A 14,529-nucleotide genomic window follows, 5' to 3' on the forward strand; every position below is an offset into this window, starting at 1 on the left:
ACAACAACGATAATACTGAAAGATAACATTTATTGAACACTTTCTCTATGACAGGCACTGTCCTGAGTATTTTATACATGTTTCTTCTCACACGCAGCTGTGTGGAGTAAGTTCGCTTCACACATAAGGAAACTGGGGTCCCAGATCCATTGGCTAGCAGGTGGGGAGCCATGACTCACACCTAGACATTCTGGCTCTGGAGTGTATGCTCCTAATCATCACACTGAAACAGACTGAAAATAACCTTGGGCTATATGTGTATTTTTTTCTATGTTCCTAATGTCTACAACAATGAAATAGCTTTGGCAAGACAGTCCTCACACATAAAAGAAGGGGAGGGGAATGTAAGCAGAGAGGTGCAGTGGGTCCACTCTGCGTGGTTATTTGGCAGCAGATCCTTGATTCAATCTGGGCCTGGCTGTCCAAACTGCAGCACCAACCTCCCACGATTTGAGCAGCTTCTTGTTTCCTCAGATTCCTATTACTAGCTTAACTCCATTCCATCTTCTTGTGTTTCTCCCTCTCCCTTGACCCCTCATGCTTATGTATCTATATAAAACTAATGAAAACTTGAACAGGAACAATAAAATCACCACAAAAACCAAACTAAACCTGTAGCAAGACCTCAGAGGGCCCCGTGCAATCAGAGCCACGTGAAACTATTTTCTGGGAGCTGTAAACCTAATAGCTCGCTCTGTGTGAGGCACAGCTGCAAGGCTCCTGGGACAGATATGGCCCTTGTTGGAAAACAGGAGGGCTTGTAAAATTATTTTCATAAAAAAATTTTTTCTTTAATATTTTTCCCAGCTACCTCATGCACTCCTTCCCCTCTGCCCTATTAAGCTAAATAACTGGAGTCTGGGAGGAGCAATGATGAAAGAATAATTATTTTCTCCCATTTATTATTACTGATGAATAGCAAACTATTCTAACAATATTTTCTATTCCATTTTTGGATAAATTACTTGAAAGGAATTTTTTTTTCATTTAGGGATGGTCTTTCTTTTTAATTTTGTGAATGTGTATATGTGTGTTTTGGGGGTGTTGTGCTAAGTTTGTGGCCTTATTTATGCCAGGGGAATATTTTCTTGCTGTCATTGACATTGCTTATATCCAAGGTTGTCTTTTTATTGCTCTGAACCAAAATGCCCTCTCCCCTCCTCACTCAGATGTGGCTCTACCCCATCTCCTCTCTTGCCCACCCTCTCACAAACCCATTCTTCTTTGATCCTTATGTTCCTACACAACTCTCTATATTTTTTCTAGGTACAGGGATTATCTTTGGTGCATGTTGCTAAGACTGTTGTCCTTTTAAAAGGGGTCAGGTGCTCTCTTTGCTTGGCTTGTGTTTTCACTAAGACACTAAAGTTTTGGAACTAGCCACCACCAGATTCACATCTTGCTTGGTTGACTACTGCCTTCATAATATTACTTTGAGTGAATTGCTCAATCTTGCTCACACTCGGTTTCCTCAGTTGTGAAATGTATTCAAATAGTATTTGACATTTTAATATGTACTTACCATGTGTCAATCTCTGTCCCATTTTATATATGAAGAAAGGAGTGGGCAGAAAAACATGCCCAGGGTCACAGAGTTCGTGGGTATTATGACATTGGTATTATGACTTGGGAGTTTTTGCTTTTAACTGCCCTGATGTGATGAATTGCAAACTACAGGGTTATTGCAGGAAGAGTGAAAAAATAATAAATGCTAGTTCCCCAGCACAACAGGACCTGACTCTGAGAGAGTGTTCAGTGAATGCCATTTTTCTTCCATTTATGCACTCAGGTCTAATAGCACTGTTTCTTCTACTTCTTGGTTAAATTCTGAGACTTACAGCATTCTGGGGCCTCTGAAGAAACCTCAGTTGGTTGTTCTGTAAGATTATGTTATTCTAAGGCCATATTCTTCAAAGTTCACATTAAATGTTATACACAAATATGGGGTTATATATGCATACATGTGAGTCTTGTCTAGGACAAGTTTGAAACCTGTCAAGCATTTCACTGTCAAAGATGAGGGAGAGGCAGGCACTAAGGGATGGATTGGGGTGGTGGGGATAGGAGCTCTAAATCTAAAGTCAGCACTCACTAAGCTTCTACTTTCCACTTTCCTCCTCTCAATCCTGATCCTCACCTCCTGCTATCACAGACCCAGAGTGAAACAGATGGGGTAAAGGAAATAATTTAGATTAAAAATCCCATCCCAGGATGCTTTTGTTTACTAAAAATGTGGCGAGATAGATTTTAGTCTTCAGAACAGTGTTCTACTTTAAACTCAGAAACTTAAGCTGCATCAGTGTAAACTTGGGAACTTGTTAGAAATGCAAGTTCTTTGGCCCATCCTAGACCTACTGAACCAGAAACTCTAGGGGTGGGGCCCAACAATCTGTTTTAACAGGCCCTCCAGGTAGGTGATTCTGATGCCTACTCTGGCTTGAAAACGATTGATTTAGAGCAGGAGTTGTCAAACCATAGCTGTGGGCCAATTTCAGTCTACCTGCTTTCATAAAAAAGTGCTATTAGATCACGGCCACACCCAGTCATTTGCTTATTATCTGTGGCTTCTTTTGTGCCACAAAGGCAGAGTTACCATCAGGCCCTTTACAGAAAAAGTTTTCCTACCCCTGGTTTAAAGGATCATAGGAAAAGAGGCTTCCAAGTCAATCACTTGGCAGTGGCTCTGAAACTTGCATCCTTTGTGACCTTGGGAAATTTCTTTCTGATCTTCAATTTTCTCCTCAAAATGGAGTAAGGATAATTCTATCCACTTGGTAAGTTATGTCAGTGAATTAATATAGGCAAAGACCTGAGCAGAGTGCTTAGCACTTAATAAACAAAAACTGATAATTATTATTGAAACAATTCCAGATAAAATTTACTAATGGGTCAGAGTATATTTAACTGTGAACAAAAGTAGAAAAAGATTACCCAATTTATCAACTGAATCCTTTGATTTAGGTCCCTAATCCTTCAACAGGAAATACAAATTTTCAAATTAATGAAATATACTTAGGTTTACACTTCAATTTTATAATAAATTATATATTTAGCTTATTTAGCCTTAGGTATGGTGAATTAATAAATGAAAATGTGCATTTATCTCTCAATGCTTTTGAATTTTATAAGTCTTAGTTGATGCTTTTATTTATTGTGACTATATAAATATGGAGAAAGAACTTTTGGAGAAGAGAAGTTAATTCAGGCACAATTAATACTTGACAAGCTTTCTTTGCCACTAAGGATTTTAGAGTTGGACTTCATAAGAATAATAAAAACAATAAGAACAAATATTCATAATATGATGTTTGCATCCATTATATTGTTTGATGTGCTGTATGTATTCATGAAACACATACATTTTGTATGAAGTGAAATAGAGGTTAAAAGTATATAACCTCAGTTTTATATTACTTAACTTAGAAGGTTAAAATAGCAATGAATTATTATTTCTCACAATTCTCTAGGTTGGCTGGGCTCAGCTGGGCAGTTTTCTGCTCCACATGGTGTAGCTGAGTTCACTCATTTGGAGCATTCATCTAGAAGATTTTCTGGGGGCTGAGGCATCCAAGACAGTCTGTCCTCTTTGAGGTCTTCTCTCCACATGACCTCTTACCACTCAGTAGTCACACTGTGCTTCTTTCAGTATGGCAACTGGCTTCCAAGATGGGACTTTCCAAGCAGGCAAGACTCAATGTGTAAGAATGTATCAAGCCTCTGCTTGCATCAGGCTTGCTAAGGTCCCATTGACCAAAGCAAGTCCTATGTCCAAGCCTGGAGTCAATGTGTGAGGAGACTATTCAAGGTCATGAATATCAGGAGACTTGCTCATTGGGGGCCACCAGCGCAACAGTCAACTTCTACTAATTACTTCTAAACAATGAGAATTTAGTGAGTGTGGAAGGCATTGATTGACTAGACTGCTTCCAGTTGGAGAAAGGCTTATTTCAACATGTGTTTGGAATCAGTTATAGAAGAACATTTTTTTTTCCCCAAATGTTTGTTTAAGGCCCTGGGTTTTGAATACCTAAAGCACAGAATAGAGATCTTAGCCATTTTCCATTATTCTGTATCCTCTTTTAGGGATTTTGAACACAAAGTCCAGGACAGATGTTTTGGATTAGCTTACTACACTACACCAGTCAGCCAGAGTTTGGAATACAGTTGTGTAATACACAAATTATGCCAGATTTCCTAAAATGAGTCAAAAGCCAGACTCTGGTAATGAGAAATCAAGGTGACAGTTGGCTGATATTGTTGATACAGTTAAAAAATAAATAAATAAACCTCCCACCCAAACCACCTGGCAATAAATGACATAATAAAAGTACAATCAAATGTTGCAATGACAACTAATTTTTATACTATAGGCAAATCCCTAATTCCTTACCACTTGTGCTGAATATTTTACATAGCAAGTCCTCTGTCCTTCAGGAGCTTTACATTTTTTTTTTTCTCAAGTGTTATACTTGAGTGTTAGATTCCACTAAGGTTATACATTGTTTTAAGGTAATAAAAATAATGAGAAAATGGAAAAATAAATAGAAGAGTGGCATTGTCTCCTGGAAAGGATCAAGTAATTTAAACGAGTTTAAACTTCATTCTCACCTCTGTACATCCTTGATTGCACAGATTGTACATTCCCATCTCTGTACATTCTCACCTCTGTAAAACTGTAATGACCTAGCTACTATAGAACACAAACAAATCCTTATAATTTATAATACTATATAATTTGCAGGTAATTTAACAATGAATTCTGGTGGATATTTGATAAATGATTTATTTATAGGATGATGGTGGGGTGACATAAGACTGCATTTTTGAAGACAGTGAATATATAGATCACGTGATAGACAATTCATCAGTTCACTGAAGAAGTACTTATTGAGTACCTAGTGTATGCCGTCTCAGGAACTTTGAACACTTTCTCCTTCTTACAGAACAATAAGAGAGGCATTTCTGGGATAGGAGAGGGATTGAGGTGGGGAAAGAAGAAAATAGCTCTGAATCCCCTGAATTGTTGCTCAAATATATGAAGTATTATCCTTCTTCTGGCTTTCATTGGATTTTCAAAGGATCCCAATGACTTGCAAAACACTAAAAACAGAAGAGCATTAGGGATGGAAGGATTCACTACTTTTATTCTGAGGCTCATTTTCTGGTCTAACCCTTTCATTTCTCAAATGAGAAAATCCATCCCAGAAGGCTGACATAAGTAAGTTTTTCAAAAGTGACTTATCTGCTTACTGATAGAGCTTGGTTTAAATCTCAGTGGGTTTGCTTTCTCTTGGGTGGCTCCACTTTAAATGATAATTGTGTTTTTTTCCAAAAAGCTTATGAGTATGAGTACCTAAAACACAGAATAGAACAGCAGTTTCAACCATGAAGAGGTGATGTCCTAGCAGGAAACACAGTTCTTTCCCTGGTTTCCCCAATGTCCTCCCATTGATTCCAGGGAGGGAGAGGGCTACTTGTGTGGCTGAAGGCCATGTCTTGGGCATGTGAGGCAAAAAAAAAAAAAAAAAAAAAAAAAAATTCTACCTGCCTATCTCCACAAATGCTGGGAGCAGAATCATACCATCTTGTTTCAAAGTTCCTCTTACCTGGTACAGTCCATTGGGTTTTGTCAATGATAAAATGATCCATAATATTAGATGAGAAAAATATGTTAGGGCTGGTTAATAGACAACCAGCATGTTAAATAAGAGAATTCAGGAGGATTCTGGAGTACCTTGAAAAGAAACAGATAAAATATGGAGAAGGAAACTGCAAACTGCTTATGTTCCTAGGACTGTAAGTGTAAGATAAGACAAGAACACAGCTAAGTCACAATCAAATGGAATAGATGGTCCAGGACTCACTTCCCGTTCCATGGTTACAGGGCTCCTCTTCATATGAATGATGCTGTAAAGACAAAAGCCATATATAAATTAAGCAAACCATATTTATGGGTGGAGCAGCAAGCTAGTTCCACCATCAGTTATAGTCTGGGGAAGAATTTGGTAGAGTTCTTTGCTGTTGACAGTGAGAGCTACTTGAGTTACCAAATAAGAAGGTTGTATTAAGTCTGCACACAAGGGAAATCTTGGGGTGCTGCATGTCTTTTTCATTGACTGCTGACATGGTTAATGTAAGAAATACCCCATCTGCATGACTGCTACATCCTGCCTGGTGGACATTGCAAGGTGGAAACATAACCCAGACAGGGAAATTATAGAACCCTCTTTTTTCATGTGATGGCTTTTTGACTGGGCTTCTTTAATTGTGTGGATTTCTTTTTGTCCCTCGTAGACTTCTAGGAGGGAAAAGCTGTCCCAACACAGCTTCTTAACCCACAATGAGGCCATAATGGCTTAAGCATTTAGGCCACCTCTTTCAAAATATTTAATTTCTCTAGTCAGGGGTCCAAGTCCCCCTAGTATGGACTCTTTTCTAGTCTAGTGGGCAGTGCAAGAGAGAGGAAGGGATTTGATTCCAGATTTCGCCCCTTGAATGTGAGACCACAGCAACTTTAATTGTTATTTCCAGTTTTCTATGTTTTCACCACATAGAAAGAAGTATTTTAAAAATGCATGTTTGTTCCTGCTTTGAGAATCCTGGCTAAAAAGCTGCTTTATAGGTGTAAAATATTAATGTTCTTGGCACTGCCTGCTTTTACCTTTGTCACCACCAAGACTTTTTAGGCCTATTAGACTCAGGAGACTTCTTTTTTTTGGGAAAAGAAGGCTAAACTGTGACTGCATTCCCTAGACCCCAATGCTCAAGGAAATTTGTCCCAGGAGAACTTCTGTAGGACAGTTTAATTAGCCCCAAGGTAAAGCAGGGGCAGAGAAGTTTAAGCTAGCCTGATGCTTTGCTCTGTTTTAGGTTATCACCTTTGACTGACAAAATATAAACCCCAGGAAACCAATTTTAGCTACCCAATGACGAGGTTACCCTTGGGTGCATATCTTTTCCAATCACCTTTGAAATAAGTGAACAATAATCTTTATAAAACCCAAGTCCTATTTGGCTACTTCCTTGCTTAAAATTGTTTGATAAATCCATGTTAAGTACCAAAAACACAAACAAACAAAACAAAACAACAACAAAAAACTGCCCAGACATTTTTGAATGAAGAGCAAGACACTTCCCCTTTTTATCCTAATCCTTTTTTCTAGCCTCTGTCACCCTCTGCAGTCCCTCTTCTCCACCCACACCTGATGATGTCTTTTTCTCTGAAAGTGATACCCCTTTTCATATGTCACACTTGTCTCTCCAACTGGGATTACTGATGTTCCTTTTTATTTGTTCGAGGGCCATCCTTAAGAAGGTTGCTCTGGCCAGGTTTTCACCAAGGTAGAATTGTTTACTCTCTTTCTCTGTAATTCCTCTTTCCCTCTGTTCACGCCTTATTGTGGGTTTCTCAGACAACAGTTGTTTGAACTTTTCAGGAATCAGGTCTTATTCAGGACTGTGTCCCTGGCACTTGGCATAATGTCCAGCACATAGTAAGTGCTCAATAAGGTATGAGAGGGTGATTGGCTGGCTATTGGTTAGACCTTGTATAACACTGCCATTGAGGATGTTTGAATTGTCTTACCCTTTGATTGAGTGGTAGAAAAGCAAGGTCAAATTTCTCTTTTTCTATGTAGGGGTGGCATAGAGAATTTCTTCTATTACAATGCAATTATAATTTCAATGTTATTCATATTCCATAGCACCAACTCCATTAAAGAAAAGAAAGAGAAGAAATATACCCCCCCCCATTTAAAAAGTCTCACATAATATTGAGAAACCTTAAAAGAATAATCATTTGCATTAAATAATAGAGTGCTGAAGTCTGAGAATGGACCTTTTTATGGTGAGAGGCAACAGAGAGTAGTGGCCGAGATTATGAATTGAGTTGAAATTCCAGTTTTGCCACCTACTAGCTGTGTGGGCTTGGGCAAGTTACATAACCTCTTTCTGCCCTAATTCCCCACATATAAAAAAAATGGGGATAACAATTGTACCTACCTCATAGATCATGAGTCTAGGAATTAATCTGATAATAATAAAAGCTTGGAACAGTGCCTGACATAATACCCCAGGAAGCAATATAAAGTAATGATCAAAAACATAGGTTTTAAGGCAGAGAGATATGGCTTTGAGACTTTGTTCCCCCATTTACTAGTTATGAAATCTTGGACAAGTTGCTTACATTCTCTAGACCTTAGTTTCCCCTCTCTGTAAAGTGGGGCTAATAATAATGCTTCCTTCATCCTTCACCTATTAAATAAGATACCTCAGTGAAAGCATTTGGCATAGTAAGTGTTCAACAAATGTTAGCTACTGTTGTTTCATAAGATAGGCTTTCAGCAAATATTAGGGGCTAAATCTTAATTAACTCTTTAATTAGTTCCTCTTACAAGTGAGAAAAAAATGATTTCAGTTTATTTTTTTCTGTCTATTCTTGCTGGCATAAATTAAGAGAAGAAAGAGGGCTCTTGCATCAACACATTGGCCATGGATTTAGTCACAGAATGTTATACCTATGGAATCTTACAGCAGGAAGCTATCATAATTTCAACTGCTTTACTTTAGACTAATGGTTCTAAACCAAGGACAATGTTGTGTCCAACCCTCTTCCTTAGGGGACACGTGGCAATATCTGGAGACATTTTTTGTTGTCACAGTTGAGGGTGGGATACTACTGGGATCTAATGGGTAGAGGCCAGGAATGTTGCTCACCCTTCTACAGTGCACAAGACTGTCCCTCACAGCAAGGAATTAGCCCCTAAAGTCAATAGTGCCACGGCTGAGAAACCCTGTTTTAGATGCAAAGAAACTAAAAGCCAAGGAGGCAAAGTGACCTCGCCATGCTTGTAGGATTTGACGACATTGCTTCTGACTCCATCTGATCTACCATGAGGTACTTAAACAGTTCTGGAAAGCAGAAGACAGCCAGTGTTCAGACTCCTTTCTCAGCATTCCAAACACCTTTAACTATAATGTAAGTCTACAGACTTACAGATTACTTTCGGATTAGTTTTCACATACACCCCTGCCCCCCATCCACCAACACACACACAAGTGTACACAGTTTTGTCACTAGAAAAGTAAAGCAGAGAAGTCTCTTTGTTCAAGAAAAGGGGATTCTTTCCCCTGGTCATGCTTGTTTTAAACCAGCCAATTTCATCACCACTGTGAGCTTAACAGAAACCTGGGAGAAAAGTCTTTGTTGTTTGTAAGATCTTTATTGTTTTAGGACTAGAACTGGGCTAATGTTTTCATATATAATAATCATGGCTTTGTGCTGACCAGGGTCCACAGACAATTGTAGAAATACTGTGACTACAGAATAAAGAATAAAAATAGAAAAGGGGGGACGACTTGATGAGCAAGCCACACAAATTCACAGGAAGTAGACTTCATCAGTTCTAGTATCTGCGGTTTTCTTCATTTCTCTTCAGATCTTATTCTGGGAAAAGAAAGTTATCAGGTCAATAGTGTTAATGTGTTTTGTTTTGTTTTGTTTTTGCTTTGTGTTACACCAACAGAATGGGGAGATATACATACCCATGATGGACTGGGAATAAATACATGGTCTAGAAGATTTTAAAAAGGAATCCTGAGAAAAAATCCGTGACGCACTTCAGGGTGGGATGAGTGGACAGGGAGTGAGGGGAAGATGATGCGTAGTTTTTCAACACTGAAGGAATGACTGAAAATAGTCGGTTCTCCTCTAATATCATTAATGAAACCACATGGTGACGTCACTTCTGATCACGCTGTAATTTGACTTGCTGATCTTGTGATAACAAGCTTCCTTTTTGCGCATTCACAGCATGTCTCCGGTGGAAAAGACCTTCAGCGTTAACTGTGAGTAGGTGGAACTCGTCAAGAAAAATAACTTCACCACCACAACAACAAATGACGGGAGAGACAGAAACTTCTTTGGGAGTGCTGGGGGGAAAAAAGTTAAGTCAAGTATTATTAAACATGTGAAAGAAGAGTCATTTATTTAATAGGAAGTAACTCATTCACACAAATACAACTTTGTGGTCCCTCAGAAGTACGTAAATACTGCCAACCAGTCCACCACAGATTATTATCAAAATTTCTTTGGAAATGTCTCATTAAAGAATCTTTGAAGAGTAATATGAGTGTGCATCAATCAAATGATTTCAAAAAGACATTAAACCTTAGCTACTGTAATGTAAATTTTCTTCCCTTCCATGGCTACCACATTTTGCCAAATTTAGTATGGGTTTTGAATTGAGGCCAAGCATAAATGCTTTGGACCAGGCTGATTTTTGCAAGAGAAAGCTGTTTCCTGTTTCAAAGAGGAAGGCCTTAAATGGTCTAGGAAAAAAACATTCTTTCGGCATTAAATAGCTCTTCACAGGTGTTTATTGGATACCTGACAAAATAATTCTATTGCATAAAACTTGACCAAAAATAATTGGTAAAAAATATATAAGGATTCATGAATATCAGACTTTGAAATTTTTAAAAAGTTGATACCCTCAAACCCACCCACCCCATATGCATGCTCGTATTATCTCTATCACTTTATCTCTTGTGTTATAAACTCTGGACCCCTTTCATTAAGAGAGCTTTGGTGGTCACATCATAGTTTTAATTAAATTTCTCATCAGAATGATCCCAATGTGACATATTTTGAGTTGTTCATTCTCTAGTTGATAGGAGGCTGAAGTTTGTCTCTATCAGCTGTTGTTTACTGTTGTTGAAGAGTGGAAGTAGCTTTGTTCTGGCTTCAAGCAATGTGTTTCTCCAGGTTGGAGATCTGGAACCACGGGCCTCATCGTTACCCAGGTGTGCTTGCTGAAAAATGCATATTTCTGTGCCTAACCCCTGGCCTACTAACTCTTGGAAGGAGGGACCTGAAATCTTCATTTTAACCTTTCTTGATTGACTCGTCTCTCTTTAGAGGTGAAAATTAAAGATTTATAGGCAAGAAAGACTATTACATGCTTTAAAATTTGAGAACGAACACAGGGAGACATTTTGGAGAACATGATAGATTTTGAGGAAGAATACATCAAAGACATTTTTCGGTATATTCACAAGTTATTTCTACATTTCATTCTTTACTAAGCTATTCACTTAGCTAATTTCTCCTTCTCATGCCCTGATTGTTTTTTCCTTTCTAGTGTGCTTTAACACTACTGCTGGAAGAGGAGAAGTGGAACTAAGAGGAAGAATAGGTGAAACTTAGGGATTTAATATATCCTTAAAAACAGTTTAGGATTTAAAGAAAATTATCTATTTTGACCTTTTCAAAGCTGTTATCTGGCAGTATCCAGTTTGTGCATTGTATATTTTCATATGTTCGGAAATAGAAAAGTACCTAGAATTATTTTTTCAGACCTCAACTAGCATCATTATTTATTAAATTTATCTATCATCTATTTATTTATTTTTAAGGAAGAGCATGTACAAAGGTACTAGTCACTTTTCAGACATATGAGAAGAAACATAATTTTTTTATTAGAGAAGTTGTAGATTTACAGAAAAATCATGCAGATAACATGATTTTTTAATATGTATCCTTTGCTTCACTTTAATCAGCTTTCAATGATTTTGAACACCTCCACTATTCCTGCCATAATAAGAAACTGTAGGATTTTTTAAAAACATTTCAATGTATTGAATCCTCTGAAAAATTACTTCTAAAAAATAGAAAATGTTATTCTCACCAAATTCCACTCACAATAGCAATCCTGAATCTAGTCTCTACTTAAGTTCCAATATGTGGGAAAAATGTTGATTTGCTGACCCTGCCTCTATTCCCTTGACTTCAAGGACCACATTTAATTTCCAGTCTGTTAGGATTTAAACCTGAAATGATGCTGTTTGTTTAGTTTAGATTTGTAGTGTTCTCATAATCATCATTAGCTGGATTCTTGCTTTGTTCAGAGAGTTATTGTTATAATCAGCAGTAATAATAGCTATTATTATTAACAATGCAGGGCAGACAATAGGCTTGGACTGAATCTGAGGCTCAGTGTACACACCTCAGTGTATGGCCATGGAGCAAAATTACCCCTGAAACCAAATGGGCGGCTGGTCCAGGGTGGTTACATTTACCTGGAGTCTTGGAGGAGAACTTGGCAAAGTGAATTGAGGCACAAGCAAGGGAAAAGGGTCCTGGGGCTGGTCTGCCAGTGAATTGAAGAGAGACTCCTTTTTGAATATGAACATGCTTATTCACTAGAAGGTGAAACATCGGGCTAGTTTTAAAATGTCATGCCGTTAATTAAAATGTCAGTGATGGCCAGGACTAAATCCAAGCAGGGGTTAGACAAGGTTACGCAGGGCAAAATAAAATCTATTATATGTCTCCCAGGGATGAATCTGGACCTGGCATCATGGGATTGAAAACATCTTCTTGACCAAAAGGGGGATGCGAAATGAAACAAAATAAAGCTTCAGTGGCTGAGAGATTTCAAATGGAGTTGAGAGGTCACTCTGGTGGACATTCTTATGCACTACAAAGATAACACTTTCTAGGTTTTAATGTATTGGAATAGCTAGAAGTAAATTCCTGAAACTACCAAACTCCAACCCAGTAGCCTTGACTCTTGAAGGCGATTGCATAACAATGTAGATTACAAGGGGTGACTGTGTAATTGTGAAAAAACCCTGTGGATCCCTCTCCCTTTATCCAGTGTATGGATGGATGAGTAGAAAAATGGGGACAAAAACTAAATGAAAAATAAGGTGAGATATGGTGGAGGGGGGGGATGATTTGGGTGTTCTTTTTTTAATTTTATTTTTTATTCTTATTCTGATTCTTTCTGGTGTAAGGAAAATGTTCAAAAATAGATTGAGGTGATGAATGCACAACTGTATGATAGTACTGTGAACAGTTGATTGTACACCATGGATTATTGAATGGTATGTGAATATATCTTAATAAAACTGAATTAAAACAATACAATCTATTATAAAAAACAGAGTAAGTTCAGGGCAAGCCAAGTGGAACAAAAGAATAATGAAAATCTTTGATAGTTTCTTTTTGGTGTAAGTAAGCCGCATGCTAAGTTATTCAGTCATCATATACCAACTTTGCAAATGCAAACTTTTTAGCCCTCTGTATGCTGCGTCTTCCAGCTTAGGGGAAAGCTTCTGTTTCTTTTCCTTTCCTGATCCATAAGGCTCACTAAAGACAAGTTTGACCATTGATTTTGAAGTGATCTCCAAGATATGTTAATTTCCCAGGAGTCTGACACAGGGCAGGTTTCTTATGACACAAGCAGGTCCAGGAAGACATTGTGAGAGGGAAGCCCCAAGCAGAGCTGCTTTCCTGTTTACAGACCTCTGAGTGTGTATCTTGGGAGAGGTTTTGCCAGAGCAAAACAGAACTCAGACCTCTCATCCGTGGCTCTTGTAGCAGGAGATTGGAGGTCAGGAACCAGGTTAACAGAAGACAGAGAGCTGGGACCGTGGGAGAGAAAGGGAAGAGAACACACCTAATTACAAAACAAACTGTGCTGGGTTAATGGGCCATAAACTTTTTTTTTTCTTTTTAGAATGAAAGTAAGGGCCTACTGACCAGTGACTTGTGAATTAAATGGTATCAGGTCACTGAGTTCTGACCCCACTCCACTGCTGACCTTTATTGAGGCTTTTGGAAGATCCCTTTGCCAATCTGTGCTTTCAGTTTTCTCATCTGTAAAATGTGCTTAATCATACTGAGTTGTTCCCCAAGGGAAGTGAAGCGATATATTAATATTTGTGAAGCACTTTGAGATCCGACAATAAAAGGTGCATTACGTTAAGTAGTGTTCCTTCTCTCCCCACCCCCACCCATGATCTACCCTATGATATGCATATTTTTGCAAAGTTCATGTAAATGCTTCCAGGCTGCTTTCTTTAAGAAAAATTAATGCCTGAAGTATTTCTCAAGAAGAACCTGACAAAATCATTACAGAATAAGAAATAAAAAAGTAATAATGACATACGATGAAGGTTTTAAAAAATCCCTAGAAAACAGATTTCAGTTCTATGCTCCTTCAGGGTTATTATAAGCAACAGTGAGTAATAATGATTACAAAAATGAAGAAAAATACACTGACAGTGTCATTTGAAAACAATTGTGTTAAGAGGCTTTTTACACACATTTTACACAGTGTGGATATCCAAAATGGATTTTAGACCATAATAAGAGGCTTGTTTTTCAAGGTATTAAATGCTCAAAGAGTAAGAATGAAAAAGAGGGAGAGTTGGCTGATAGGATCTAGCCCAGAGAAACTATGTAGTTACAGATGGCAGTGAGACTGTATAACAGTTACTGCCTCCCTGGGTTTTTAGGAGTTCAGTTCTCTTTAAACAGTAAGTCATTTCCTTTAAGGCACATACAACCTGAAATGTTTTCATTTTTTCCCTCTATTTGTTAAATCCTAATATTATAAGTGACATTTGATTGTTATTAATATGACTTTCAAAAAGGGTGAACAGTTCTTCTTTTCCAAAACCAAGTTGCATCTTTCTGCCCCTCCCACATTCCCACTTTAAATCAGTTCCTCGTCTTATCTT

This window comes from Choloepus didactylus, chromosome 1, assembly GCF_015220235.1.
Source record: "Choloepus didactylus isolate mChoDid1 chromosome 1, mChoDid1.pri, whole genome shotgun sequence".
NCBI classification, from domain to species: domain Eukaryota; kingdom Metazoa; phylum Chordata; class Mammalia; order Pilosa; family Megalonychidae; genus Choloepus; species Choloepus didactylus.